Below are 7,312 nucleotides of genomic sequence, written 5' to 3' on the forward strand. Positions count from 1 at the left end.
TAAGATGCAGACACATGGAGAGAGATGGATGTTGTGATTTTCTCTCACACACGAGCCATTTAACTTTACAGCTATTGCTCTCTTTAGTTTAATCCAAATGTCCAGTGCAAAGACCAGGCTGTCACAGGTGTAAAGAATGACCGATCAACACAGGTTGAAGGACTTTTGCTAATTAACACACAAATCAAAGGGAGAAACTAAACCAAGAGCACTTTTAGAGAACAGAGAAACTTAACTACACTTCACTGTGATACAATTCCGACAAATTGATAAATCTGATAAATTTGGTAGTGACACAGTTATACATTATGTAGGGCCAATGCCCTACATAATATGTATGTATGTATGAATATATATATATTTATATATATATATAATCTGCATTGTTTATATCAATGTTAGCAGTCTTTTGCTATGTTTCTTACTTTGGAAAAGGTTTGACAAATCAAAAATCTTCATGGATGCAAAATTCATAATACAAAGAGTAATAATTGAACGTAATAATTGAACGTGTTTGCAGGTGTCCTGTTAACGGTTTTACAAACATCTCTTTCATTGTGGTGGTCTACAGGGAAAATGCTTTTTGGGTCACACTGTATTTTTGTGGTTGCAGTACTGTGTGTGGCCACTGATACAAATTGGCAGCAACCCAATGTGGATTTATTGCCACTCACTTCTTCAGGCGTTCACTTTACACACAATCACTCTTCCTCATATAGTCAGCTGTGTCCGCAGGCTAAGTAATATGCATCATAACAGCAATTTCTATCTAATGTTTGTTAACAGTGGCTAATATTAGCCAACCATAGGCCACTGGTCATATCAGACCAATTAATAGCAGCTCAACCCTCGAGTGTATTGAATTGAGCAAAGGAGCGTTTTATTGCTTATGATTTCAACTCAGGTAAGAGGAAAAGAAAGAGTGTTATTTCTTCTTCTGAGAGTTAAACCATCTAGCTTTAAATCATGACAAAGATATACAGAAAGAAAACTTTCAAACCAATAAAACTTTTTAGATATGATCTAATGATATTTAAATGGGTTTCAGAGACTTGTAGTGACAGAGTGCAGTGTGTTAGCAGTAAAGTTGGTGGAGAGTCGAGAGCCTACCTCTCTCCGAGTATCTCCGAAGTCCCAGGCTCTTTTGAGGCGGGGAGCTGCATTCTCTGCTCCACTCTCAAGTATGCTAGTCAAGTGTGTGTGTGTGTGTGTGTGTGTGTGTGTGTGTGTGTGTATGTGTGTGTGTGTGTGTGTGTGTGTGTGTGTGTGTGTGTGTGTGTGTGTGTGTGTGTGTGTGTGTGTGTGTGTGTGTTCGTGTGCGTGTGCGTGTGGCAGCCAATGGTCCTGATCTCAGATAAGAGTAGAAAGAGGATGAATTAAAGGGAGGAAGGAGAAAAATAAGTGGCTCTGCACTTCCCTTTCCCATTTCCTCTAAATCTTCCTTTCTTGCTTCCTCTCTAATCTCAGACTGAGGCTGTCTGGCTGCTGCTTTAGCACTTTCCACCCCCTCTTTGGTATTAGCTTGTTTTCTCTTATTACTTTCACTGTTTCCTTTTTGACTTTTGCCTATGTGTCTGTGTCCTGAATTTGTTCTTCCTTTGTTCTTTTTCTTTTTCCCTTTCTTGGCTTGATTATTTCTTACTTTCCCCTTTTGTTTTCTATCAGTTCCCCTCATGTTTGTGTTTCTTTCATTCTCTCCACCTGGGCCATTTTTAACCTGCTATATTAGGGTGGGCTGTAGAAATAATAGGTGGGCAACTGGTGGCAGGTAGGCCAGAGTTTAGAAAAGCGGACTAGTAGCCCAATCCCTAGTTAGATGGCACAAAAAATCTAGCCAAATGTCAGCTGGCGTGGCAACCCAGGGGCTTAGGTTTCATTTCAACATTGGTTGGGACACATTAGTTGGGGCGTCTGCTCCCCCAGATAATCTTCAGCAGTAAAAACTCAATTTCCTGTGTTATGGTCAATTTTTTCCTGTTTCTGCATCAATTTATGGTGGAAATGTCTTTTTTTAGGCTATGTAAAGGAAAACACTGGTAACAATTCAAAATATAAAAATATATTAATTATTAATTATTTTTTATTTTCTCCACATTCAAAATATTACTTATCCCATCTGTGTTCTCTGAGATTTAGAGAATAAATAGTGGACATATTTTGAGAGAAACTTGTAATATTACCAGAATAAATTTACAATATTTCTAGAAAAAATCCACCATATAGTCATCTGTTCATTACATTACGTTCTGCTAATATGGTAGTATCTCATTCAGACAGTCTGACAGACACGGAGCCCCGTTTAAGACTCTGGTCTCTGGAGGAGACAAGACAAAGTTTAGGGAAGAGGCTGTACGCTGCTCTTCATCAGACGTGAAAACCTAAAACTACAGCAATAAGCCTGCCGCAGCATACCAGAGTGCGTCCATTATAATCAACTGATGCTGCAACACTGACCACAGAAGCCATGCTGCTCATCTCTGTTTTTACAGAGACAGTAGGGTCTGCTTCAGAGCATTGTATGTGTTTTTGCCTGAACACAATAAGATGGGGTGGGCACAGGGGGACTGCGCTCACGAAATCATAAGTTAGAAACAGTACTGTTTTTTTCAGTGCTATTTCTTCGAGTGGCTAAACGCATTTTCTAAACTTTTGATTGGGTAGGTAAGGCTCACATTTGGGTTGGCTGAACCCACACCTGATCCTGCTAGCGCCGGCCTTGCACTCCACTCATCTCTCTTCTCTGATCCACTGTTTGACCTAGGAATTCTCTAGTCTTCAATGTAAAAGGAAGTGTGTGTGTGTGTGTGTGTGTGTGTGTGTGTGTGTGTGTGTGTGTGTGTGTGTGTGTGTGTGTGTGCGTGTGTGTGTGTTTGCAGGGTGAAGTGTAGAAGAGGAAGGAAGAAAGATCAGTTCTTTCACACACACTTGCTAGCAAATTGAAGACACATTGTTGACACATGGATGTATACACAAACAGGAAATGGTCATAGTATAGACACTAGTGCACGACACACACCAACACACCCACACACACATATATGTAGAGTGATTACACTTCCTCAGTCCCTGTCTCTCTGCCTGTTGAGATCAGAGTTTCCTTCATAGTGCCACTGCAGTGTCAAGGCGACATTGAGGGATCATGATTGCAAAGACTAAGAGAGTGAAAGGGAATAAGAGAGGGAGATGTAATAAGGATAAAACAACAGGGAGTGACTGAATGGGAGAGAAAAAATGGCAGAGGAGTTTAGGGAAAAGATAAAAGATATACGTATTTATGTCTGGGGTGAAGGTTTTTCCCAAGGGAGAGACTTTAAGAATCACACTCTCATCAGGCGGGTGCTGTAATCATGTAGACGTATATCGGGCGGCTGTGCTGTCAGTTTACAAGTCGATCTACAGTTATGTTCTGGCCCTCACCCATGGCTATGAACTTTGGATAGTGACTAAAGAGCAACGTGAAAACCTCGCAGTGGGGAGAGCAGACCTTGGGGCAGACATGCTGCAGGGATTACAGCGTATATATATCCCAACTAGCCTTGGATTCCCTTGGGCTCCCCCATGATGAGAAAGAGGACGTGGGATGTCTCAAGTAGTCCGCTTAGTCTGCAGACATCATAAGCAGGATGAAAATAAAGGCAGAGAAAAGAGAAGGTGGAGAACCTCAGAAAGCAGTTTTTGGCTCCTTTATACCGATTTAGTGTCTCCACTCTAAACACCGGGATTAAATTGTCATTTTAACTCGATCCTCAAAGGGAGAAATAGAATTAGAGTTACACTAAACGTGGTATTGGTGTCTTTAAGGAGGCTTCCCACAGAATCCAGCAGATCGAGGAAAAGTGCAATTTCATTAGAAATGCTCCCATTGCAGCTTTTATAAGACTATTTTAAAAGAAATGTGTTTCTATCATCTCAGGTGCTGCTCTATAGGCAGATCTTAAAATGATGCTGTAACATTTGAAATGTAGTGATGACAGATATTTATATTATGTTATATTTATCATATTTATAATATTTTCAAATTTGTTTTAAAGTGGCTATATGTAACTTTCAGTTTGTGTTGATTCTAGCGGCCGCTTTGGACAAAAGCAGTAGTGTTTTTACCACACCTGCTATCGTAAAAGTCTTTTCTTTATGGTGCTGTATTGCCCACTGCAGATGACTGAGTTAGCTTTACGGGGAGGTCGTATAGTCATATAGTTGCGATGAATGTTTTGCTCAGACAGAAAGTCATTCATTTACAATAAGAGAATAAGTTACAGATGCATCGTTGCATTTCCAGTATTGCATACGGTAACTTAGCCTACTTTGGATGAAGCGCATTTGGAGCGCATTTCATGAAACCCACGGATGCTTTACACAAGTAACGTTACAGGGGGACAAGTGAAAAGAAAATAGTAGGCCAACATATACACGGACTGAAAGGAATAAAACATCTGCGCTAAATTGAAGGGGTACATCATTTAATGTAGGCTTCTGACGTACAACCACATTGCACATTGTAAAGTTATTTTATGAATGAATGAATGAAAATAGACTTATTACATACCTGAGGGCCAATTCGGGGTGGGTTTTGAGTGATTTACAATTCAGTAATTGTCTCCATCTGTTAAAAGCCCGACCGAAGTTGACTCATGTTTTCGCCCGCCGTCTTTCAATTTCCTTTTCCCTTTTAGCTTTTGGTTCTTCATTTAATTTCCTTTTTTCCTGTGATGGCCCTGCCCCAGTATCAGCCATAACTACAACAGATAACTTCTAAAATAACATTAAAATAAAATAAGGCCTAAATAAAGAAATCTCCTGCTACCTTTTACCTAGCTAGATACAATAACAGAGTCATACAATAGGCAGAGTTAGTCTCGTTTGCTGTTACAGGTCATGTAAGATCATTGTATGATGAAACATAACAAAATTACATGTAGTCACTTTAAAGAGACACATTTTTATAACTTACATAGCCTACCATATTGGCTTGGATACATAGTCTGCCAAACCCAACCCATTTTGACACACCTGTTTTGGGATTTTCTAGCTATAAAATGCACCCCATAAATCTAGGCCTCTTTTAAATATATGTTTAAATGTATGCAATTGTCATTGGGGCTCAGCACCTTCTAAAATGACATTTTGGCTGTTTCCAAATTCCATATTACATACAATTATTTATAACTATAAATCTTCATACTATAGTACACTTTTTGCATGCACATTAACACCAACTAAGTAACCAATCGAGCAGCAAGTCCTCCAAACCATAAGACCATATTGGTTGTTTATTCCTACCCTCTAATATGACCCATAGGAACGTTTTCCGTCCTCATATCTAAGGGTAACAGTTGCGGTTTTAAACACGTCATTTATGTAGTAAAACGGTTGCAGTTTGGTTAGGTTTAAGCAACAAAACTACCTAGTTAAGTTTAGAAAAAGATTGTGGTTTGGCTTATAATAATCAGTACATTTGTTAAGTCACTTCAAGTTACGCATGTGGCGCAGAACGGGACTTAGTCTGTTTTCTGTAAAGTACTTTTCTTTTTTGCTGTTTATTTTAAGTTGAACCCGTGAAAGTCCTGTGTTTGGTTGATGTATCCACCATCCTAACCAGCCTTCTCCTTACAAGAAGTTTGGCAGTTTGTTACCTTACTTCCTGCTTTGCTCCCGTCATAATTACTATGGCCACTCAAGGGTGCTGCCTAACAATGAAACGTAAATATAGGGCGTAATTGCTGCTTTTTTGTTATTTGTATAATATATATATATATATATATATATATATATATACAGTCAGGTCCATAAATATTGGGACATCAACACAATTCTAATCTTTTTGGCTCTATACACCACTACAATGGATTTGAAATGAAACGAACAAGATGTGCTTTAACTGCAGACTTTCAGCTTTAATTTGAGGGTATTTACATCCAAATCAGGTGAACGGTGTAGGAATTACAACAGTTTGTATATGTGCCTCCCACTTTTTAAGGGACCAAAAGTAATGGGACAGATTAACAATCATAAATCAAACTTTCACTTTTTAATACTTGGTTGCAAATCCTTTGCAGTCAATACAGCCTGAAGTCTGGAACGCGTAGACATCACCAGACGCTGGGTTTCATCCCTGGTGATGCTCTGCCAGGCCTCTACTGCAACTGTCTTCAGTTCCTGCTTGTTCTTGGGGCATTTTCCCTTCAGTTTTGTCTTCAGCAAGTGAAATGCATGCTCAATCGAATTCAGGTCAGGTGATTGACTTGGCCATTGCATAACATTCCACTTCTTTCCCTTAAAAAACTCTTTGGTTGCTTTCACAGTATGCTTCGGGTCATTGTCCATCTGCACTGTGAAGCGCCGTCCAATGAGTTCTGAAGCATTTGGCTGAATATGAGCAGATAATATTGCCCGAAACACTTCAGAATTCATCCTGCTGCTTTTGTCAGCAGTCACATCATCAATAAATACAAGAGAACCAGTTCCATTGGCAGCCATACATGCCCACGCCATGACACTACCACCACCATGCTTCACTGATGAGGTGCTCATACTCTTCTCTTCCCATCACTCTGGTACAAGTTGATCTTGGTCTCATCTGTCCATAGGATGTTGTTCCAGAACTGTGAAGGCTTTTTTAGATGTTGTTTGGCAAACTCTAATCTGGCCTTCCTGTTTTTGAGGCTCACCAATGGTTTCCATCTTGTGGTGAACCCTCTGTATTCACTCTGGTGAAGTCTTCTCTTGATTGTTGACTTTGACACACATACACCTACCTCCTGGAGAGTGTTCTTGATCTGGCCAACTGTTGTGAAGGGTGTTTTCTTCACCAGGGAAAGAATTCTTCGGTCATCCACCACAGTTGTTTTCCGTGGTCTTCCAGGTCTTTTGGTGTTGCTGAGCTCACCGGTGCGTTCTTTCTTTTTAAGAATGTTCTAAACAGTTGATTTAGCCACACCTAATGTTTGCTATCTCTCTGATGGGTTTGTTTTGTTTTTTCAGCCTAATGATGGCTTGCTTCACTGATAGTGACAGCTCTTTGGATCTCATATTGAGAGTTGACAGCAACAGATTCCAAATGCAAATAGCACACTTGAAATGAACTCTGGACCTTTTATCTGCTCCTTGTAAATGGGAGAATGAGGGAATAACACACACCTGGCCATGGAACAGCTGAGCAGCCAATTGTCCCATTACTTTTGGTCCCTTAAAAAGTGGGAGGCACATATACAAACTGTTGTAATTCCTACACCGTTCACCTGATTTGGATGTAAATACCCTCCAATTAAAGCTGAAAGTCTGCAGTTAAAGCACATCTTGTTTGTTTCATTTC

General features: G+C 39.9%; 1 protein-coding gene across 2 annotated transcripts in view; it reads left to right on the plus strand.

Annotated features, from left to right (window-relative positions):
- LOC116038912 (calsyntenin-2) overlaps window positions 1-7,312 on the plus strand; it is a 257,904-nt gene that overhangs the window by 188,514 nt on the left and 62,078 nt on the right. The window lies entirely within an intron of this gene.

The sequence above is a fragment of the Sander lucioperca genome, chromosome 5 (genome assembly GCF_008315115.2).
Source record: "Sander lucioperca isolate FBNREF2018 chromosome 5, SLUC_FBN_1.2, whole genome shotgun sequence".
In the NCBI taxonomy this organism is placed as follows: domain Eukaryota; kingdom Metazoa; phylum Chordata; class Actinopteri; order Perciformes; family Percidae; genus Sander; species Sander lucioperca.